We start from the raw sequence: 25,588 nt of genomic DNA on the forward strand, positions 1-25,588 counted from the left end.
AGTTATATATAAAATAGAATAATTTTCCTTGCAGCAAATGAGTAATATCAAACAGAATTTCTAGTGTATTCCCTTTTATTCTTTTCCAAGAATTGGTTCTTCAAAAATATTCACATAAACATGTAAAAATGTGTCTACAAGGATTACTACAATTTTGTCTTCAGTGATAAAATATTGGAAACTATTTACATGTATGCTAATCAAATAATGTATGATTCATCCACATGTTGGAATATTATGCAACTATTAAAAAGTGAGGCAAAACTATATCAAATGAAATAGAAGAGATTCACAATATGTTAATAAATGAAACAAGCAATTTTACATATATTTACACACACATACATAGTATGGTATTCTATTGTATTTTGGACATAATGTTCTTGTGTGTGTGTGTGTGTGTGTGTGTGTGTGTGTGTGTATCATATACATTGTATGTACATACACCAAGCGGGGTGTATATAAAATGCTACTGGAAGCTATTTCTGAGAAATGACATCATGAGAATACAATATTTTTAACTTTACTCTTTTCTGTAATCTTTAAGTAGTTTGTAATAAATTTATATCGCTTTGTAAAAAAGAATTAATTATAAAATATTTTCAGAGTAATATTCATATAGACCCATTTTAAAAAATCAGTGTAGGCAAAGAAATTTTATCATATCCTTCACATCTAAACTGGTGAAACTTGGGACGCCTGAGTGGCTCAGTGGCTGAGAGTTTGCCTTCAGCTAAGGGTGTGATCCCAGGGTCCTACATCGGGCTCCCTACATGGAGCCTGCTTCTACCTCTGCCAATGTCTCTGCCTCTCTCTCTCTCTCTCTCTCTGTGTTTCTCATGAATGAATAAATTAAAAATCTTAAAAAAATAAACTGGTGAAAGTTTGTACTCAGTGAAAATTGAAATACTTTATTAAAAGCAGATTAACTAACATAATTAAGTATCTGGGGGTTTTGCTGATGTTCTTATAAGTTAAATTCCTATTATATAAACAAGCTCTATGTGTTTGAAAGAGTTGCATAAATAAAAACTGTAGATTGCATGGACTCATCTGGGAATCAATGCAGATATGGGGGAAGAAGTGATGATGTCATTACAAATGGAAGACACACAATTTTCCCAATATGACAGTTTCAATGGTAGCATGCATCTTTGATCATAGCAAAAGTACAAGCCATCTCATTGGCTTGTACTTAGAACTCACCATCTTTCAAAGTTTGGGCTTTTTCTTCTTGCAGAAGGTAAGCCAAACAGCAAAGAACCTATTTGTACAACAAATTCTGATCAACAAAAACTAATCTGTAAATTAAAAGTGATATAATATTTTAAGTTAAATGGCCAGGTATTGTTAGAGATTGTGATAGTCAAGTAGGGAGGCTAGCACAGTAGAACTTAAACTATATATACAATCTTTAAAAAAAGGAAATTTCAAAAAGTTCACATAAAAGACTTAATTTAATAAAAGAAAATATGGCTTAATAAGAGTGATGAACGAATCATAAGATTATCACAATCCAAAAATATACTGTTTTAACAGAAAAGGGAAGCATCTAAAAATTAAAGATAACTTTTACAAAAAGAGAATAAGTTAAAAAGAAAAGCAAATACAGCTGAAGTGGCTTAGAAGCCCATCTTTCACACACCCACCCACCCTCATAAAAGAGAAAAAAGAAAGATACTTAAAGAACAAATATGTAAAAAATGATTGGTTCTGTAATAAACACATGAGACATAAGAAAGACCAGAAGAAAGCCTTTCAAAAAAAAATGTTAAGATCCACAAAAAGGGACATGTTACATACAAATATATATATATATATATATATATATATATATATATATATATATAAGTAAATGTTGGAGCAAATATTCTGAGGGATGAATGACCAGCTATGCCTATTAAATGTTCATCTTCTTGGACAAGTGATATGACTATCATTATTATTTTTACATTATATAGCACTTTGTATTTTAGTTGAAACATTTCACATACATTTTATCATACGTATTGCACTGTCTCCTAGGACGTTTGTATTGACACTCTGTCATTCTAATTTTATAGAGAAAAAAGCAGAGACTCGGTGGTGTGACATATGACACGGCACACAGTAGGAAGGTGGCATTCTAACACCACATCAGCCTAAGTAGACTATTTAGACTATTATGTACTCTATCATCCTACTTTTTCAGGAAATTAAAAGTCCATATTATATGTAGCACATTTCAGGGAAGAAAGTAATTAGATTGATTTGGGTAATACGGAGTTTGAGGAGAGTGTAGGACTTCCAGGAGAGGCTCTCCAGTTGGCAGCTGGAGATATTAGTTTGTATTCAGAAGGGAGACCAGTGTAGAGGCTGCATTTATAATATAACAAAATCTAAGTATGGAGAAGATCATCCTGCTCCGTGAAGTCAGAAGAATATTTGAAGAATGGATAGAGTGAGAAAAAGAGGTCGGGTCATAGTAAAGGTGAAGGGAAGAGAGGATTTACTTCTAGAAGAGAGTTGTCAGAAACTGAGAAGTGAAATGGGCAGTGACAGAACAGGCAGATTGTTCATTAAGTTTACCAGAGAATCATGGGAGAGGTTGGTCTCCAGCGGGGAAATGGAAAAACCAGAAGAGAATTGAGCATGTTTTTAATGCTGATATGATGAGGGAAATGGAGAGTAAAGGATAAAGATGTAATTAGACTAGGCAGTAATAGATGAGATGTCCTTATAAACAGGTATAACCAGAGCACTGAAGGAGGTATTTGGTCTAGGAATGGCGTCTTGTTCTTGCTTCCTGTTGGGAATGGGAGTGGATTTGGTGGCAAGATGTGTTTTTATCTCCTTCACTTTCTCAGTAAAGCAGGAATTATAACCATTTGCTCAGTGTATATAATGATGTGGTTAACTAAAAATTTGAAAAAGAAGGTTCAACATGCAAACAATTGAAAAAGAGAACCAACTGGAGAAAAAAGGATTACCAGGTAGCAAAGAGGATTCAGCTAAGGTTGGAACCATGGATTTGCAGAAATTATACTGTGTGATTTTTTTCTATCAGCATTCAGCAGCCCAGACATAGCAGAAGGAAAGATGGACAACTGGATTATATTAGAGCTTGAATTTTGAAAAACGAATAGAAAGAGAAGGAAGGAAATTGGCAAGAGAGTGATTGAAATGAAAGGCTGTAGTCTACATTGGATAGCAAAGCAAGTAAAGGCAGGAATGTTTCATTCTAGGAAGTAAGTAGGGAATTCAAGATATTAGAAATCTTCATTTTGCTGAAGTATAAAAGAAAATTTCTGTGTAACCAGAACACTGACAACTCTGGCTTGTAAATAATTTTAATCTCTAAAAGCAGTGTCTGGTATTAATACACAGCTTTGCAGAATAATCTTTGGATTTCATGACATCAGCCTTAAACTTCATGAGTCAAAACATATTTAGGCAAGAGAATAAGAAGATAAACCTAGACTGGAAGAAAATATTTATAGACACATCTGATAAAGAAGGGTTATTCAAAATATACAAAGAACTCTATAAAATCAACAATAAGAAAACAAATCACCCAATTAAAAAGTGGGCTGAAGGCCTTAACAGACCACTCACCAAAGAAAAAAAAAAAACAGATGGTAAATAACCATATGAAAAGATGCTCCACATCATACGCCATCTGGAATACACAAAATAAAATGAGATACAACTATACACCTATTAGTGCGGCCAAACCCCAAACTCTGAAAACACTAAATGGTGGGGAGGATGTGGAGCCACAGGCTCATCAACATTGTTGATGAAAATGCAAAACGGTATAGCCATGTTGGAAGAGGATTTGGTAGTTTCTTACAGAACTGAACATATTCTTGCCAAATAATGAAGTAATCCATTTGTTGGTATTTATCCAAAGTAGTTCAAAATTTAGGTCCATACAAAAACCTACACACACATGTTTATCAAAGCTTTATTCATAATACCTGGAAGCAACCAAGATGTCCTTCAATAGTTAAACTGGTAAATAAACTCTGGTACAATCAGATAATGAAATAAAAAAGAAATGAGCTAGTAAACCTTGGGGGAAAACTGAAAGGCATATTATTAAGTGAAAGATGCCAAATTGAAAAGTTAACATACTATGCAATTCCAACAATAAGGCATTCTGGAAAAGACAAAACAATGGAAAGATCATCGGTTGGCACTGATGGGGAGGGATGAATTGGGGGAACCCAGAAGATTTTTAGGGCAGTGAAACTAGTCTGTCTTATATTATAATAATGGATACAAGTAATTATATATTTGCTCAAACCCATAGAATGCACAACACCAAGAGTGAACCCTAATGTAAACTCTAGACTTGGGATGATTATGACGTGTAATATAGGTTCACCAATCGTAAACAAATGTACCATACTGGTGGAAAATATCAATAATGGGAAGGCTATGTATGTGTGGGAGCAAAGAATACATGGGATATCCCTGTACTTTCACATTAATTTTTCTACGCATTAAAAAACCATGTAAAAACAAAACAAAACATATTCAGCATGCAGTTCCTACTATACAAATAAGGTACTCTTGGCTAAGTATTATATCATATTTGCCAAAAAGCCCACATCGATAATGATATATCCACCATAAATATGGCTCAAAAAAAAAAGTTTAAAATCTCTTCTTGGCTTAACACAACAGTAGTTCTCAAAATGTCTCAGACCAGCAGAATCAACAAACCTTTGAGATTTGTTAAAAATATAAATTCTTAAATATTTAATTCTTTGCCACCCACCCTGCTACTGAATCAGAAACTATAGAGGTAAAGCCCAGTGAAGTGTTTTTTCACAAGCCCTCCAGATGGTTCTGATGCTCACTAATGTGTGAGAACTCTTGCAATATAGCAATCTCATTGGTATAAACTGGCCCAAAAAGTCAGCTGGATTTCTCTCTAATAACTGTGAACTAGTCTCAGGCCAATTTCTTACTATCAAAGATGGATTGATGAGACATGAAAAATATGCAGTGACTAGGAAGCTAAAAACAAAAACAAGAAGAGGCACCATAGTTTTCTGGAAAAAAAAAACAAACAAACAAAAACAAAACACACACACACACACACACACACACACACACACACACACACCACTTCAAATTTTGATAGAACACTCTGGGCTTATGTATCTACCAGCACAGGTGACTTTAGTTTCTTGGATATTGGCTGTTAGACCTATTGCCATCCCTAAAGGAAAGAAACCAAGGGCTTTTATAGATAGTAGTAATAGATAATTTTAATAACATACAGCAAATTCCCAGGATTTGGGGATGGAAATTTCCTGGGTGCTGCATTCTGTCTCCAAAGTGAACGTTGTAATGAAATCCTGAGGATGTTATTCATTATACTTTAACAGCTTGGGCAGTATTAAGGAAAAATAAGGAGAAAGAAGAGAAAGAGATGGGGGACAGAGGAGAGAAGGGAATGTGGAAAAGAGAGGCCATGATGCCTACAGGAGAAAATAATTGATTGGTACAGAGATTAAGTTTCTTGAAACATGGGAACAAGGGCTAAACGTTGGTCCCAGGGCACAGATTCTCTATGAAGATAAGTAGCCATTGAAGGAAACTCAGCAGTATTTCTGTGATAAACAATATTTGATTTCTTGTTGATTATGTCTTCTGTTTTTTTTTTCCTTTGGCAACTATAGCTGAAGGTGGTAGGACAAAACTAAACATCAACATAAAACAAGTTTCTAGTTTTTCCTGAAGTTGGTTCCTTGGAACTGAAAGGATTCAGTTAATAAGCATTGATCATCCATGATAAATCTCTTTCAGTAAATAACTCACCATATCATACTGACTAGCAACTAAATCAAAATTAATTAACCAATTAATGGGGACAGGGGAGGGATCAAGATAAGCAACTGTTTAAAGTTACTTATGACTTAGCAATATTTCCATTAAAACATTTAATTTACAAGAGAATGCAGTAAAATTTTCACTAATGTTTAAACTTTCAGTCGTAGGAGTGTTTTTTTTATTGCAATTTCTCAAATTAATTGCTATGAGGTTAAAAAAAATCCAGTAAATTATTTATAATCAAATTTAGAATGCCATTCTTGAGACATGGTATAATTCACGAACATACAGTAAATTCAAAAACAACTAATATTAGCACAAAATATTCAGAATTTAATTATATAATTGGTATATAAATTATTGTAAATTATGAATTACTGTGATGTCCTGTATACTGAAATGAGACTATTCTCACAGTCATCTATACTGTAAAGTATCTTAGATGCTAAGCCACTGCATTTGCATTTCGGTAACAAAGAACTTCATTTTCTTGAAACATGTTATGGCCTGGCCTCATTAATTCAGAAAAAAGAAAATACAATTAAAGAAAGTCTTCAGAGGTTCTAAAGTCATCTGAATTTTGGAGTGGTTAATGACATGAGTGTTATTAGCTTAAATTAATCCTGTTACTAGGGTAGGTTATATAAAACTATTCATATTTTAATTTAGGAATTTTGCTGTATTTCCATTTGATCTCCGTGAGAGAAATGTGGGACCAAACATAGTATTATATATATAAGCTGTATGAAAATGAAATACACAGTTCAGTACTGCACTCTATATTGGCTAGAAAACTAAAAACATTTACTTTTTTCATGTTTAATTTCTATTCTTTTTTAGTTGAAAACAAAAGAGCTAGTTATTTAAAATGCCTATGTAGCTGTATCTATACTTGTAACATTCCTTCCTCATTTTCCTCATATGGAAACTTGCACTTAACTATTGAGCTTAAGTTTCTTTTCATTTCACGTGACATTTACAGATTTCAATTTTGAATTGAGTACATAGGCTGTATGTTTAACATATACTACCATACAAGTATCTCACTTTAGGAACAATGTCATTTATTATAGGATGACCTTAAACCTGCCATTCTTACTGGATGTTATAATACATTTTGTAATAGTATATGTGATTTGGGGACTTATAAATATAGAGACTTTATCTCCAGAATGCAAAGTATTTCAACTCACACACAGCTATAAAATGATAGCATATCAACACTTACACATGGACCACAAAGTTTTGTCACTGAGATACATGAAAGCATTCCTGTAACACACTTTCTAATTGTTTTCTTGAATGAAAAAAGAAGAACAATGCTACTTAACAATAATTTAGTATTAATATGGGTAAGTTAAACATAAAACTTCATTGTCATATTAATGGGTAAAGATTTTTTGAAATATGGTCAATTTATTGATTTCAGCATGTAAAACTGTTCCTGTTACTTAGGCAGCTTTCTTTTGTTACATCAAGAATGGTAATTTTATTGAGAAAGGCACAATAGAAGATGATTGATTGTCTGCTTTTGTCATGGAGATGAATTATTGCAGAATGCATACGTGAAAAAATAAAAGCATTGTTCTATAAATTGGCCCTTGATGCTTTGTTCATTTGAGTTCATTGTTCATAGGGTGTAGCATGAGCTAATACCAAATAGTATAGTAAATAAAAGCATTTTTTTGCTGCAGCAAAATTACTTTCTTCACTAATGAAACTCAGCTTTATGAAATAACGGTGCCTGCCAGTGTGCTACATTTAAAATGTATAATTTAATCTATGCCAAAAGCTGAGTAGTAACAGAAAGTTTGCATAGCCATTATCATTTTATTAAATTAGTAATAAGAGTGCATAATGAAAAATGAAAAACTTTTTATTTAAAACTTAATGGGAAAGCAGCTCACAAGCAATGCAAATTAAAAAGTGGTACATTTAATTTTAGACAGTTGAATAAAATCTATTAAGAAAAAAATATAATTGTCAGTAACCGTTGAATGACTTCAATAACTTTTTAATCAAAAAATTAGACTCATGACTATCAAATTTTCCAAGACTTTTAAAAGGATAAAATATTAGAATACAAAAAAAGTTTCATCAACCATTAGGTCTCTAAAACAAGACATAAAATACTACTTTTAAACAGATTAATGTCATCCCAACTTATTATTTGCTGCTAGGAGAAATTCTTTATATTTGGGGCATGGGTAATATCTAATGTAATTAGTCTGTTGCTTTATGAAGTTTGCTTTTTAGGTAGATTTCAGTGCCAGTGCCAGTTGGATTACTCCAGCTATGTTACTTATAACTTAGCTTATTTTTTTCCAATGCACTGTGATTTGTTGAGAGACAGAACACTTCATTCTAGATACAGCTATCACCTGGTGTTTGCTAAATCACTGTGAAATTCTTGCAACAGCTGTTTGTTCCTGGGGAAACATTCACTTCATATTGCAGCAATAAACTGATCATTGCCAATTAAATGCCCATTAATTGTGTAAGCAAGGATTACTGCCAGATGTTTACATTAGAAAGAAAAATATCCTTTGCTATTTATTTCCCACTTATAGCCATCCCTTTTCATGTAAATAATTATGTATATGAGTTTTGATTTTTATAATATGCCACAAATTCCAATTCAAAAATTAATAAACAATCTCTCCTTAGGTTTGTTTTAATAGAGGATAAGCCAGGGTATATCATGCATATAATAAAAAGAATAAATTTAGGAAAATCACTTTTTCAGTGCCAAAAAAAAAAATGCTGAAGCATTACTTGGTGACTCAAATTTTCTAGTTTGCTATGTTACATGTTTCCTAGAATTTGCCTTTATTTCCCTTTGGAAATAATAAGTTTGGAATAATAAGTTTATGAAATCATGTTCTTAAAAGTTAAGATAAAACAAACTCTCTTACATAGCCTGTAATGTAGAAGAAAACTATAAAACTATAAGAATCGCTATGAATAAAAGCAGGTGGTGTTTTTAGATTTTAAGCTAAATCTCAGCACTTTTATATTTACCTGAGGCTTCATTTGGTCTCAAAATATTAAATTCTTCTCCAGAATGCAGCAGTGATGAAAATGAAACATGCACTTAATAATATGTTGTCCCAAGTAATTTATTTCTCAACACCAAAACAAAATGGGAAATAAACATTAAACATAATGAATATATTTATTACCTCTTTCAGTGTCGAAATAAATGGCAAAAGTTAGAAGAAAAAAAAGTGCATCCCTGGCAATGCACACCTATAAATCACACCTTTTAGATAGGAGAGCTTTCACAGAATATATCATACACACATTCCTTGCAGTTGCACCTTGATGTTTTTCTAAGTAATAGCAAATTCTTATACATGTCTTCTGTGTTAGAGTCACTGATCCCAGCCCCTCACAGCCCAGCCACACAACGTATGCAAACAACAACAACAAAAAGATTAGGTGGTTCTGTTCCTCACCAGATTGAACCACACCTCCTCTTTGGAAGGTGATCACAGGACACATTCAGAGCTGCGGAAGACATGAAACAGTAGCATCTGGCTCCTTAAATATCTCCACAGGCATTTGTAATGGCATCTTTGAAGTTTTCTCTGCATCTGTCACATGTTTAGACTGCACATTGACTGCCCCAGCTGAGCACGATTTTGATTCTTTGAGACTTTGAATAGTGTAATCTGTTTAAGAATAAGGCTCGGGAAAATCCCTCATAATATCCATACACAAGCTCTTTCATGATTAAAAAAAGGGGGTCCTCATTCCCATAACTGTTATTTTTTTATGCTGAAATGATGCCAGCCTTTGAGTTAATAATACAGCCTACAATTACATTCCAGCTTTGCGCATTTTTTGAGAACCTGTACTCAAAAAATCGCATCTTGTCTAGTTTTTTTAAAAAACCAGTATTATAGAAATTACTACTTGAGAAGAAGGCCTCTGTAAATGTGATGTGTGCATAATCGTCTTGGCACCCGATTATAAAAGAAATCTGACCACGGTCAACTCACTTTGAAAATCATTTTTGATTCAACCTATTGAACATCAAGTGCATCAAGTGCAGAATATAAGAATAAAGGGTGATTTGACTTAAATGGTAGTTTGAGTGCTATTGACTTTGCATCTATTAAATTAATATAGTTCTAACAATTAATCCATAAAAACTCTATTTCACCCACCTCCATATGTGTATGGACTATTTCCTACTATTAATGGGTCCCTAGAAACATAAATATAAATCCAGACTAGTAAGTACAACTTCATTCTCTCCAATCCCATGATTGCCCTATTTTAAATTTTTGAAGTTGACAAATTTTTTCCTGGTGTCTCTAAACTCAGTATTTCTATTTGCATCGAGGAAAATGTCTAATAAGTTCATTGACACTAGGTATCAAAGGCTTAATATTTTTCTCTCCCTTTAAGGTTTCTATTTTTAAAAGATCACATGAAGGAAAGTGCTTCTAATGATTAATTTGAGCATATGTGCATGCATGCACGCACACACATGTCCACACACATGCACACACACACATGCACCCCTCAGAATAAACAGAAAACAATAGCTGCTTTAAGACAAAGTTTTTCCAACCACATTAAAGTTTACCATTTCAGCCACCATTTTCTCTGTCTCTAAGATTACCCTGACTATATGGATTATCTCAATAATTCATAACAAGCTTTGTTTGTTTTTTCAATCAAAAAGAACACCACATTTAATTTTTAAAATATAAATATAAAACCCACGCCACAAAAAAGATGAAAAAGTATACTCCTACCATGAACACAATCATCAAGAGAAATTAAACAATTTATACAAATGATCTGACCTATAAACTTTAGTAATCAGAACCCTGGGGTGAGGCAGTGTGTGTGACACAAATGAATATGAAACAGCTGGGAGAAGCAGGAGCTGTTTGTGAAGAAGAAATCCAGATCCACACTCTATTCCACAGTAAGAGAATTAAGAGTTTAATTTATTCTTCTGGAATGTTTCCCCACTATCTTCAGAAGCAGACTATTAGAGTGTGGAGCAGCTTCTTTTTCCCCTTTCTGCCAACTTTGATGGTAACTCCCTCCAAAGTCTTTGATTACTAAGGGCATTATGACCATCACAAAGGTCACCGTGTAATGTGGTTTTGTTTGCTTAAGTTTGTGATCTTCATTATACGTCTGTTTGATACGCAAAAGTACAATTTGCATGCATATGTCTCTTCATAGTCACACCTCTATGTCTCAACCCAGATTTGGGACAATGGTTGATGTAAAATATGGGGCTTGAGGTTTCTTACTGAATCCATGTCACAGTCCTAAACAAAAATGAATATGCTTCACGTTTCCAGAAAATATAGTAATGAAAGACCATAATGGGGAAGTGTGGTCCACTGCTATTTTCACAAATTAACAACACAGAGAAATATCTACCATGAGTCCATTTGACAATCATGGTACATATGTGACAAAAGCCACTTTTGGCGTTGGTTGGCAGGAAATGATGTGAAGCATAAATGGGAAATCCTTTCCAAGAAATGACTTAAAAGTCTTATCTTTGTTTTTAAAAATCCATGCCACAGAGTTTTTTTTCCCTCATTTTCTTTATGGATAACTGAGGAAATATTCCAGAACAAATTACTGATGTTTACACAATTGTTACAAAAGAAACTTGGATGACAAATTCATTTGCTTTATATCAAAACAATGAAGGCTTAAAAGAAAAGCTATAAAAGACTCTAGGAGAAAGAGTCAATAAATTTTGAAGGAAGATATAAAGAGGAAACTCCAGAGAAATCTTGTAGGTACTGATATTAATTTAACCATTTATTTATTCAAGAAACATTTACTCCATTACTACTATTGTTCTAAGGACTGTGAGAAAGCATAGAGCTGGGAGAAAAAGATAATTTGCTAAGGATTTTAAGTCTAGTTCTTCCACTGACTGGCTGCTAACCAAGAGTAGTCCACTCTACTTTTATAAGCACTAATTTTCCCATTTGTAAAATAAGAAGAGTGAAATAGATATCCAAATAGAGCGATATCTTCTCGCTCTAAAGCTCATTACTGAAATGTTCATTTTTCAATGAGATTGTGTGCCATATTGTCATGCAGCCCTTGGGTATGCAGAGTGCTGCTCCAGACTCCTCAAACTAAGCAGGGCATTTCTGACTCTCACAATTCAGCTCCTATCCTGAGATTCCTCTGATATTCACCCTCAAGTACAAAACAGTTGGAAAAGAAGAAATCTAATACTTAGAAAGGGAGCACAATTAAAGAGATACCCCAGAATGCAAGCAAAATGAAATCCTCCTATCCAGAATGGAAGCATGCTTCCAAATTTATTGCATGAATTTAACAAAATCTTATGGATGTTTCATGAGGCGTGAATCCCACAGTATTTTCCAGAAGAAAGGAGCCTGGTGATCAAATGAGTCTAAAACATCCTCTACACTACTGATCTTAGAGGGTCAAGAATGACAGTTATGAAAAGTCTTACAGCTTAAAAGAAAAATGTTTAATGCTTACCGTTTCCAAAGTTACTAAACTAAGCACATGACTGTGGAATCCAATTTAGAAAACATTGTAGTAGGAAATTTAACCAAGATTTAGCTTAATGGGTTTCTTAGAAAAAAACAACAACAACCCTAAGACACCAATGAAGATTCTATACGGTAGCCTGTACAAAGGCACATAGCCAAGAAAGTGTTCATTGTTAAACTTACCAACCATCCCACAAACCCCAGAACTTCTGCTATGGGTCAAAGGGGAGTTGGGTGAGGGCCAAGTATCCCTTATTTTTCAGAGGACAGACTGTTTTAATGAGTAGCTTTTAGTGCCCCAAAGAACGTAGGTTTTTGAAGTTTATATAGTCCAATGAAACCCCTATTAAGCTCCATGGGAAGGCAATTTTAGATATAATTGGATTGCATCTTAAGACTCATCTTCTAGCAAGCAAGCATTCCTAAACAGCTAAGCATTCCATTTCCCATTTTAGGTCTCAGACAGGGATCTGTATGGGAGAAAGTGAGACTCGGGAAAGGCAAGGAGAGCTGCCAGCCGTCTTGAGAAGTAAACAAGTAGCAGGCTGATTCCTGCCTCTCCAATACCCTCTCTACCCTGTGTGAGTTGGGTCAGCAAACCACACATCATGTATTATTTTGTCAATCACTCCTACAGAACCATTAACAGCTTCTATCAATGTGTAAACAGGAGCAAACACCACCATGTGGTGCCAAAACATGACCAGGGAATATGTGAACCCCTTAGAAGCACCCGGGGAAGTCTTGGCCAATTAGTAGGTAAATCTGCCCCAACCATGTCACCACTCTTACAAAAACATGATCCTAGATCCATTTTACCAAACTGCATTTTTCGGACCCAAGTCATCGCTTACTAGTAATGTTTTACTATGTATGAACTTGAAATCATGGATTATGAGCTCTGGTGGCCACGACCATGCTGAACAACTTCTCTGGAAGAAAGTTTCTGAGAGAAGCTTAATAATCACCTTCTGGCCCCGTGAATCATTTGGGGATGTTTCTGCTGCAAATGTGTAGAAAAACTGATAAACTGTATCTTAAATCTGAAGAGCCAATTTTTCTGACATAAGAAAAAAAAAAAACCCAGCTGTTGACACTAAATACTATTTAACTAGCTTAGTAATCCAGTTCCAGTGTACCTATTTTTTGGCTTTTTCTTCATATATGCAAGACTCCACTACAGCTCAGACATCGTTTTTACATTCAGAGATGGACAAAGGAGGACAGTATCAGTTACAACTTTCACTTTGACCCTGGGAAGCAACAGGCTTCCTAATAGACTTCAGCAGATTTCTACTTTAGCCCAAGCTATCACATAGTCACAAGGGAGCCCAGGAATGCTTGTATCAAAAGAAAGAATATCCAGGACAGTCAAAGGGTCCAGAGCAGCCACAAAGACTGTCATATCCTCTCTAAACATAATTTTGCTTTCTATGGTTGTAATTACACAGAGCCTTCAAAAGGAAAAAAAGCTGAAAACTATTTAAACAAAACCCCATGACATTTTTTTCTCTCTGACAGAAAGAAGATTTTTAAATTTCAGTTTCAAGCAATAGTGTTGGGTGTTTTCCTATTTAAATGGGTTGTGAATAACAGTGACTACATATAGCAATGTTAATCAAAACAGTGCCAATCTCCCCTGATGAAATCTCTGTAAAGGAACTGGTGATAATTGAATTCAAATCCAAGGTTTCTTTCCTTGACGAAGTGACTATCCTCCCTGATGTTTCTAGAACACTCTCAATTGTTTGTTGTTTCTGTATGATTGCTAACAACACCTCTTTCACTTTCAAAAGTGTCCTGGCTTAGACAATAAATTATATGATCACCTGATTCATTAGTCTCTCTATGCTAATGATTTTTAAATTCACATCATTAGACATAATCATGTACTGAACTATAGTACTCCATTAAGAGAAGCCTACTTGGGGTAACCTGGGTGGCTCAATTGGTTAAGCATCTGCTTTTGGCTCAGGTCATGATCCCAGAGTCCTGGGATCAAGCCCTGTGTTGGGCTCCCTGATAAGGGGAGAGCCTGCTTCTCTCTCTTCTCCTCACTTGTGCTCTCTGTCTCTATCTCTGTCTTTCCCTCAAATAAAAATAGAATCTTTAAAAGATAGAGAAAGAGCAGCCTACTTGATGTCTCCACTGGAAAGGTCCACCAAAAACTCAGTTATCCCAAAGCAAACCTATGGTACCCAACGGTGGTTCTTTCCCTATTATGCAAGAGCTTAAAAGGACCTTGCGCTTTCCTTTAAGTACATTTTCAAGTTGTCTACATAGCCCTACTTCACACACTTTCGAATTGGGAATGTGGGAAAATCACTGATGAGCTTTTTTTTTAAAGATTTTATTCTTAAGTAATCTCTACATCTAACATGGGGCTCGAACTTACCACCTTGAGATCAAGAATTGCATTGCTCTACTTTACCACCTTGAGATCAAGAGTTGCATTGCTCTACTTAATGAGCCAGGCAGGTGTCCCTCATTGATGGGCTTTAAACAGACAACATTAATGAATAATTTCTCATTCCTTTTAGAATAAAGATCCAAATTTCTCTATGGTCTACAAGATTCTTCAGTCTATGCTATTCTCTTAATTGTCATTTTATTTTTATTTTTTTATTATTTTTTTTTAATTTTTTTTATTATTTTTTTTATTTTTTTTATTTTTTTATTTTATTTTATTTTTTTATTTTTTTAAAAATTTTTTTTTTAATTGTCATTTTAAACCATTTTCCCCACATTCCTAGATCATTTACTATCCTGGAATTTGTTCAGTTTCTTAAAAATATCATTTTCCCTCCCAGCTATGCCCTCTGAATGTTCTGTTCAATGTTCTTGGGATAGTCTCCACATCTTCTTTGATACTTAATCCTCTTTCAGACCTTGGCTCAACCATCTTTTCATCAGGGGAATGTCCCTTACACTCCAATATTAACTCTCTTATACCTTAAATGTAATCTGTACTTCCATACATTTTCCTTCCAAATATTCAACTTCAAATTTGTAAATTTATACTTGTATGGCTGTTTGACCACAAATTATCTCCTGAACTAAACATGTTTTACAGTATCTTTAGCATAGTTCTTGTTATATAATAGTATGTTCTCAATAACTAGTTACTAGTTCTCAATAACTATTGAATGAATGAATGAATGAATGATAGTATAGTATAGTACATAGAGCATGATAGTATCAGGTCATATTTAATCTTTATTACCAACAGACACTCCAAGTGAAAGTCATCCTTTCAGAAGATAATCTTAAAGGATGAAATAATTAGATTTCCATAAAAATATTTTTTTTTCATTTGATCAAACACTTATCCAAACTGTATTCTTACATTATTTGACCCGGATATACTAAATTAATGACTACCTAATTGTATAGAATAGCACTTTTAGATTTAACTTAAAACTATTTAAATTTTGAGGAGTAGCTCCTTATCCTGTGAATTTAGTTTTGTTTTTTTTTTTTTTTTTGAGAACTACTTCCTATGACATTTCATAATTTTAGAAATATTTTTATATCTCTTTCTGATTACTGCAAGCTCTGGGATATTCCACACAGATTCCCTTTACCAGGCAGTTGCATCCATCTATCAGGCACTATAAGTGTTGTCTGCTAACAGCTCACAGCTGACCCTTTCACCAGAGAATTGCCCTTGGCTGATGGGGGCCTTCTCTCTTCTAAAAAAGAAGATGAAATAATGAGTGCCTGGCCACAGGTCACCAAATAACTAGGACACTTTGACACATGTAAAAGTACTAATAAAAAACAACATTTCAAAAAAACATTTTTCTTCCAAATAAAATATTTGTCATTGCTATTACAAAACTGCAAGACTTGGTAAATGTCACTTCAAAATTCAGCTATAGGATTGAGATTTACAAAGGTGACTCAGTATACCAGGAGAAATACTGCCTTCCCCCTACCACAGCCCAGTGTGGATTAAGAAATGAAATCATTCTAATTTTATGATGTGTTTAACAAATAAATTTAAGCAATGATTAGGTCATTGGTTCATATAAGAACAAAATCAGTATGGTGCTATACGTGAAAAACTACTCATTGAGAGAACTGGACGGTTTTAACTGTTCAACTCCTATTTTAGAAGCCATGGGGAAAAACAAAGCTAAAGGGCTAAAATATAGTGGACCAATCCTGCATTCTTTATGAACTATACTCAGTCACTTGTAATTCTCTAGAGATCCAATAAGTGTTCATCAATTAAAATAAGAGAAAAAGATAGACAACTCTTGTCAAGATGGATATTCATTTCAGAGGCATAGCAAGCTACTCACTTGGTCTCAGCTTGATCCCTGGTGAATAAAACTGGTTGGAATATAACTTTACCATAGTTCACATAATGTGGCAGTTTCCAATCTCAAAAGTCCAAGATAAAGGCTGCAGAGGGTTCTAGTGTCTGTCTTGCAGCCAGCCAAGGGTTTCTTGGAGGGCAGTACTCTGAGGTCAACTTCAATTGTCAAACTGAAAGAAGTCATGATGACAGATACATATGAAGTATACTTATTTAACGCAAGAGGATTTAAGGCCATTACCTAGACATTAATGTTGTGGAAAAAAGTCAACAAATAAATTAAATTAAAAATGTCTCAAATTATATTTCCTATTTTAGGAGCCTATTTAGGAACCTTCAATTTTAGAGGAACCTGGGTGGCTCAGTGGTTGAGTGTCTGCCATCAGCTCAGGTTGTGATCCTGGGGTCCTGGGATCGAGTCCTGCCTCAGGCTCCCCGCAGGGAGCCTGCTTCTCCCTCTACCCTTGTCTCTACCTCTGTGTGTGTGTGCCTCCCATAAATAAATAAATAAATAAATAAATAAATAAATAAATAAATAAATAAGTAAAATCTTTATTAAAAAAGCCCTGCAATTTTAGATTACTAAAAATTTTAGACAATAAAAAAAAACAATTCAACTTTTGAATATGCTATTAGTAGCCATGGAAATGCTTTATTAGACTCCATTTTATTTTTAAATTATTTTAAGTATATAAAAAAGAAAATTTATGCTAGCTCATCATTGAATGAACTTATACAATCTTCTTCATAATTTGGTTTACCATTCATACTTTATTTGATATTAACATATATAGCTATCTAGATGCCACCCCTTTCTCTTTTGAGTACTGTTTATATTTAGAAGATCAGAATTTAAAGTTAAGGGAACTAGAAAAAAATAAATTATTAATTTTTATACCAAAAAATAGAAAAAAATCTTTACCTAAAATAAGTAAAAATAGGGCAGCCCGGGTGGCTCAGAGGTTTAGCATCGCCTTCAGCCCAGGGCGTGATCCTGGAGATCCAGGATAGAGTCCCACGTCGGGCTCCCTGCATGGAACCTGCTTCTTCCTCTGCCTGTGTCTCTGCCTCTCACTCTGTCTGTGTCTGTCATGAATAAATAAATAAAATCTTTAAAAATAAAAAAGAAGTAAGAATAAAACCAATTCTTTCCAGATGCTGATATAAAGGATGAAATTTCCTAAATTGAAAATCATTCTCTTCATGTTTTTGCATAAGTTTGTAGTAAGATAAAATTAACCTCATGATTATCCATTGATTAGGTTTGTTTAGGTTATAAGACTAGGTTCAATTCAGGGGTCATTTAACTTTGACCTTAATTAATAATTATCACAAACTAATTTAAAAATTTTCCAGGAAGAACATATCAGCCAATGATAATATTATCAGTATGTATGAAGTATTATATGCATTCTTTAATATTTAAAATAATAGTACTTATTACAAGTAATATAAAATTATTATGTGGGTGTTTCTCATTAACAACATATGCCACTAGGTTTTACAACTCAATATTAGAAAGAATATTAACCAAAGAAGTATCAGTTGGGGAAGAATGGTGGTTCAGGTTAAATGTCTCCTTCAGCTCAGGTCAGGACCTCAGGGTCCTGGGATTGACCCCTGAGTTAGGTTCCCTGTTCAGCAGTCCTTCTTCCACTGCCCCCGCCTGCCCCTCCTCCTCCTGAACCCAGCTCATGGAAGCTCTCTCTCTCTCTCAAATAAATAAACAAAATCTTAAAAAAAAAAAAAAAAAAAAAGATATCTGTTGAATAGTGAAAACTCATTAAACTCCATATAGGAGGACATCTGCTCTGCAGGGAAATGTCTCAAAATCAAAAAGCCAAGGACTCATCAGCTACTTGAATATTAAGAACTACCAGCACTTTAAACCTCATTTCCCAGTGAAAATCCTGGAAACTTGAGAAAATGCAAAAGAACATGTGGGTGGAAAATAGAAAAAGAAACAGCAAGAGAAAAAAATTTAAAAAGGCAAATGTAACTTGTAAATAATGAGTTTTTACTGTCAATGAAAATTCCATGTGTGATATCTTGGAATTACCTTTAGCCAGAAGAGTGCCAAATGTATCAAGAAAGAGTTTGTAGTTAATAAACCAAGAAGTGATTCTACTGCCTTCATCACTGTAACTCACCTTAAAGGAAATCCTTCCCAGTTATTGTGGAAATGAGACGTTTCCCAACAGTCAATAGAAAGATAATTATCTAACAGAAATTTTCAAAGTTATAAAGGCACGTCATAGTTTAGAGTAATCTTATTAAAAATCAAATTCACAACATCAACAGATCCTTCCTGTGCCATGTAATTACATTACAGACACTTAATTGAAATAAACTGGAAACAAAACCTGGCCTAGCACAGACATGTACTGATGGTTAAGACTCAGCAGGGTGGTACTAGTTCATTAAACTCAGTCTTCACATATGTCTACCCATTACGTTCTAAGAAAATATTAAAAATAAGGACATTAACTCAATTAAACACATTCAGATATTAGCATTCATATAAAATTTCCCCTATGTGTGTATAAAACTTACTTGAAAACAGTGATGTAGGTAAAGGCAGTTTATGATTTTGTGTGGTTACCTGGAGAGAAAAAAATTACACGCAGAAGAATTAAACATTTTCAAAGATAACTTACAAATGTATATAAAATAATTAATAAAAATTTTATACTACAAAAATTTCTAAGCCTTATTATGATTTGGATTCTCAAAGTATTGGCCCAATTGCGCAAATTATTCCCATTGGCATCTGAAGGACATTAGCAGTTCACTGAAAGGTCTGCGCTGGAAGGTCAGAGACTATATTGTTGCTAACCCAAGTACCACCTACTCCGGATTCGAAAGCTCCATAGGAAAGTTAGGCAACCAGAATGTTCTTATATTTTTCAACAAGGAATGTGAATTTATTCAGAAAATATACATTTTATAGGTTACTTCTTGAGTTCAGATAAACTAACCAGAAAGGTGAGTTTCTTTCTGTGTCCTCTGGGGCATTGCACAACCCAGACAGAAATCCCTGCAGAGCTAAGGGTCCTTGGCCACTGGGTTTAAACATGCAAAGCAAGTTTGGTCCTCTGAAAGCAGGTGGATGGAAACAGGGGCAGCTGAGTGCTGTTGTGAAGGAGAGCCCAGGCCACAGGCCTCCAATGACAATGCAGGTCATAGAAGAGATACTTTACCTCCTGTAAGTTATCTCAGAATGAACTTCTAGGGATTTTATAGTACGAAGGGCTGAATTTCAAATATACTGTTTTCATATTTGTGTGAGTCAAGTTTAAATTAAAGATTTAGCATGTACTGTATTCCAATCACATTCCTGTACCTACAAACTTCGAAGAAGGAAACTTAGTTTTTGGTCGTATATAAAACCAATGTGTTTAGGCTGCAGCTTTATCTAGTTAATGAAAATCTTATAAATACACCAGCCCAAAATCTCTCTTTGATAAACTTAAAGGAAAGGCTTTGCAGAAAAAGCAAGCAAGCAAGCAAGCAATAGCTTGGTTTTGGGGATGCCTGAGTGGCTCAGTGGCTGAGTGACTGCCTTTGGCTCAGGGTGTGATCCCGGAGTCTTGGGATCAAGTCCCACATTGGGCTCCCTGCATGGGGCCTGCTTCTCCCTCTGCCTCTCTCTCTGTGTCTCTCATGAATAAACAAATAAAATCTTAAAAAAAAAAAAAAGAAAGCTTGTCTTTGCTATAGATTATTTAACCTGCTCTAAAGAAGATAAAATAATTTATCGCCAAATATTGTAAATTATTTTACAATAATTTGTAAAAATTTCTTTTTAAGAAAGGATGGGTTTTAAAACAATCTTTATGGGATGCCTGGGTAGCTCAGTGGTTGAGCGTCTGCCTTCGGCTCGGGGCGTGATCCTGGAGTCCTGGGATCGAGTCCCACATCGGGCTCCCTGCATGGAGCCTGCTTCTCCCTCTGCCTATGTCTCTGCCTCTCTCTCTCTCTCTGTCTCTCATGAATGAATACATAAAATCTTTTAAAAAATAAATAAATAAAACAATCTTTACAATAGATTTGCTAGAGCATTTGTCCTTCCTAAGTACAATTTATTTCTCCTATAATCCACATATTTTTTAAGAACCATAACAATAACAAATCAAAATCCTGCAATATTAAGTAGGCCTAATAATTAAGAGAAAGCCTAAAACAAACTAATATCCAACATAAAAGGGCCTGAATTGGCTCATCTAACTAGTGGCCCTCACAGCTGGTTTGATTCAGCACCTCACCAATGTCAATACAGAATCTGATTTTTTTTTTCTCTTTCCTCGGCATTCTGTAGAGTTAGAGTCATCCTAAGTTTGGTTTCTTTATTGAGACAAAATGGTTAAAGAAGTCCTCTAAATGAGGCACTTTCCAGGAAAGAAGGTTCTGTACTCTGGAAGAACTAACAAAAGCTGTCAGCTTAGTTTTGATCACACCAGCCCTGAAAGCATTCCTGTGGCCAGAGAAATGCCATGTGCCAATTGGCTTAAGCCTAGGTTATAGAACTAATCACCATGGAAACACGTGAAAGGGCCATTGGCTTCCACAAATCAAGAGCCACTGGGGTAAAGTCAATTTCATCCAAATTTTAGTGCCTGCCTTACAATGAAGGGCATGAAGCAACAGACATCATTTCTTGTCGAAACCAAAGATATTTCTTGCCTTCTGAGCTTCTAATCAAACTTCAGTGTTAGCTGGAGAGTGAACAGAGATTCCTTCATTTCAGACATGAAATTATGACCTGGATATGGCCACTGAAATTTAAGAGCCTGTAGGGAAGCTACTGCCTATTTTCTATCTATGAACACAATCATGTGACGATGAGGCTTACAGTAACATTAGCTATCTTGAGAATATTAAAAAGAAAGCCCAGGAAAATCATAGGTACTATCCCCTATACTCTGAAATTGTCCTGCCACTAAAAATCTGAAGAACTGAAATGCTACTTCACTGCAATTTTTTTAACCTTTTTATCAATTGAAGTTACAGTGGCCTGGAAAAACACAGACTGTAATAAGTTAGCATAGTACAAAAATAAAATGAAGATAGATGTATGGTGATAAACTGCAAGTGCTCATGAAAAAACAAGCATCAAACAAGAGTTTTCTTGAAAATTCTGGAATACATATACTTAGGGACTATATAACTTTTGGTGGAAAAGCAGACACATGAAGGCCAGAAGACATATGGAGGATAGTGCAATACTAATAGAAAAAACAGTATTTAAACATCTTTAATGTCCTCCTTTCCCTGTACCTTCAGAAAGAACTTACTCTGTCTACTGCTCAGAAGAGGATAGTCCCAGATATCCAATGACAATTTCAGTTTTTAGACTTCAGTTGATTGGACCAGAAAGGGCAATTGATCTAGAATGAGCTAGTCCATTGGCTGACTCAATTGAATAGCCAATTATTTTTCTCAACTCATGAATTTGAATAATGAATTTGAGATTCTGAAAAAGTTAAACTACTTTAAGGACAGAGTGGACACCCCAGTGAAGGCCCAGGAGCTCTTACTGCTCAGACAGATCAATCCTGGTTCTTCCCGTATGTGAGCTTTCTTTTAAAACCATATATCTAATAATACTCCAGGATATTCTTAACTTCAACTGAGTACAGAAATACTTAAAACGATTTTCTTTTATTACTGATAGCTCTTTTTAAACATTTCTCTACAAAGATTTTGAGTACTACAATTCCATCATTCTGAAAAATAGGCATCTCTTTTATTCATATTTTACCTTGTTATCATGAAAATGTTAAAATAAAAAATACAGAAATAGAGAAAATAAGTAAATGAACTTTGTGTACTCATCATTCTGCTTCCATAATTGTCAATATTTTAGGTAATAATCTTTTTAATTTTTAAAAATTATATTACTTTGGGTCATTCTGAAATATTTATTCTTTACAAACTTGAAATGTTTGGGGGATTCATGTATTATCAATCAGAAGACTAGTCTAAAAAAATCTGAATATTTATGAATTTCTGAATCGTGTTTTGCTAACATGCCAGTGTTACAGTTATACACATTTAAAAGCAAACAAACAAATAAACAAAAACATGATTCAGCATTTTAAGTAGGTTGCTATTTGTAGGTAAAATACGATGTTTCTGGTAATGTAAACTTATTTCCTTACTTTATATTAACTAATAGTTACAACATACTACTCTATACTTAAAGGCTATTTTTCTTAAAGATTTTATTTATTTATTTGAGGGAAAGAGAGAGAGTGAGCACACAAGCAGGGTGAGTAGCAGAGGGAGAGGGAAAAACAGATTCCTCACTGGGCAGGGAGCCCAATGGAGGGGCTCAAGCCCAGGACTCCAGGATTATGACCTGAGCCAAAGGCACCACCCAATGGACTGAGCCACCTAGGTGCCCCTATTTATAAGCTATTTATACTCTATTAAATACCCAGATCCTCAACTTCCACTTTTTTTCAAAAGGACATTATTTGCATTTTTTTCTGTTTATAAACATTTTATAGCAATTTTATGAAAATTTTATTTATTTATTTTTATTTTTTATTTTTATTATTTAGGGCTTCTGTTTGAGCCCCTAAGCACTTCTGCAGGATTGGAGAGGATAAAAGTATCTTATTGGTAAGATTTAGGGCTGCTTTTTAGTATGCAAGAACCAGAAGTATCTTTTGTTTTATGTACTTGCCCAGTGGCCTTTTGGAATCAAGTTTATCATAATTTTGCAATCTTATATTTATACAAATGCAATTTCATAAATTTTGGGAGAAGTTTGAAGTAGGAAATCAAAAAAAAGAAACATGGATTCCAGTCCAAGATCTGCTACAAAATAGCTGATGATCTTGAAAAGTCACTTTGCCTCTCTGGGGCTCCTTTGCTTACTTATAAAATGTGCAGTGTAGACTACATGACCTTTAATTTTCTCTCAGCTCTAAAACTTGATGTCTAGCTACGTTTTTTTTTCCACAATGAACAAACAGATTTCTTTCTTTGTTAAGCATCAATTCAAAGTTAAAGGAATTTTCTCCTCCAATGATTTTTACTCAGAAAACTTGAGCTTTAGAAAGATAATTTATAGTGTATGTACTTCAGAAACTGATGTAAAAAAAAAAAAAGAAAGAAAGAAAGAAAGAAAGAAAGAAAGAAAGAAAGAAAGAAAGAAAGAAAGAAACTGATGCTCTAGTGTATCTAAGTTCTTGGGTTTGGAGAAGATATTCTCTGTGCTCTTGAGATGCTTTAACCTACAATGTTATAGGATCTCAGCAAAAATAGAAAGCTATTACACAGTTACTACCTCTTGCTTTAGAATTTTTACTTATAAGAAGAGGTTGAGCATCTCAGATTGCCTAAAAAGCAAGATTTCTAGAATTATAATTGTTGTTTCCCATGCAGGTAATTGGTATCTGTAGAGAAGCTGAGGTTAAAAAAATAAATAAAAGCTAGGCAAAACTTTCTATTTTAACATATCATTAAACTTCATGAATTTAACAGGAAAATCACTTTCAGCCTGTAAAATTATTTTTTGTTATTATTAACTAAGAAGTCTTCAAAATTTCAAGTTTGCTCCCAGTGAGATTTAGGCCTACCTTTAGATACACACTGTACAATATGGTACCACTTGCCATCTATGATTACTGAACAGTTGAAATGTGGCCTGTACCACTAAGGGACTCAGGTTTTAAGTTAAATTAAATTTAAATTTAATTAAAATTAAATTCAAAATTAATTAAGAACTTTTAAAATATGTACAGAACAATTTTTAGGTATGAATCTACTTTTCCAGTTATAAATTTTATGAATAAAAGTGCATATTAAGTGTTTCTGAAAAAAAGTTAGTGCCTCAGCAAGACAAAACATCAGCAAAGAGAGAAAACAACCTACAGAATGGGAAAAAAATATTTGTAAACTGTATATCCAATAAAGGGTTAATATCCAAAATATATAAATAACTCATACAACTCAATAGCAATAAAACAAATAATTCAGTTAACAAAAGGACAAAAGACCTGAATAGGCATATCTTCAAAGTATACACAAAGCCAACAGGTACATGAAAAGATACTCAACCGCACTAGTCATTAGAGAAATGCAAATTAAAACCACAATGGAATACTGCTTCATTCCTGTTAGAGTGGCCATCATCAAAAACAAAGGGATAATAAATGGTAATATGGATGTGGAGAAAAGGGAACTTTTGTGTCATATTGGGAGGACTATAAATTGGTACACCCACTATGGAAAATATGAGGGTTCCTCAAACAATTAAAAATAGAATCAGCATATAATCCAGTGATTCTGCTTTGGGAATATATCCAAAAGAAATAAGAACACTATCTTAAACAGACACCTGCACCCACATGTTCACAGAAGCCTTATTTACAACAGCCAAGACATGGAAACAACCTAATTGTCCATCAATGAAGGCATGGCTAAAGCAGTTATGGTATATATACAATGGAACATTATTCAGCCATTAAAAATGAGGAGATCCTATCATTTGCAGCAATGTGGATGGACCTTGAAGGCATTATGCTCAGTGAAATAAGTCAGAGAAAGACAAATACTGTATGAGATCAGACTTGTGAGTATGAGGCAGGGAGGGGGGACTGGAGGAAGATGGCACAAAAGTTATACTTCAAAAAAAAAGTTAAACTTCCAGGTATAAAATGAATAAGTACTAGGGATGCAATGCACAACATGATGACTATAGCTGAAATTGCTTTTATTATACATGGGAAACTCGCTAAGAGTTCCCATCCAAGGGAGAATTTGTTTTCTTTTTATTATGTCTATAAAATGATAGATGTTGACTAAACCCATTGTAGTAACCATTTCACAATATATATAAATCAAACCATTATGCTGTGTGCCTTACACATACACAGTGATGTAACATCAATTATTTCTTAGT

The 25,588-nt window shown here is 34.2% G+C and overlaps 1 long non-coding RNA gene across 1 annotated transcript in view; it reads right to left on the reverse strand.

The window, feature by feature from the left end:
- Positions 1-15,808: 15,808 nt before the first annotated feature.
- The window catches only part of LOC112653640 (uncharacterized), a 35,132-nt gene continuing 25,352 nt past the window's right edge, over positions 15,809-25,588 (reverse strand). Inside the window, exons 5-7 of the long non-coding RNA XR_007409718.1 lie at positions 19,228-19,276; positions 17,597-17,760; positions 15,809-16,844 (exon numbers count right to left, since the gene is read on the reverse strand). This is a non-coding gene — a long non-coding RNA (uncharacterized LOC112653640). The remainder of the gene's footprint in view (positions 16,845-17,596; positions 17,761-19,227; positions 19,277-25,588) is intronic.

This window comes from Canis lupus, chromosome 3 (genome assembly GCF_003254725.2).
Source record: "Canis lupus dingo isolate Sandy chromosome 3, ASM325472v2, whole genome shotgun sequence".
Taxonomy (NCBI): Eukaryota; Metazoa; Chordata; class Mammalia; order Carnivora; family Canidae; genus Canis; species Canis lupus.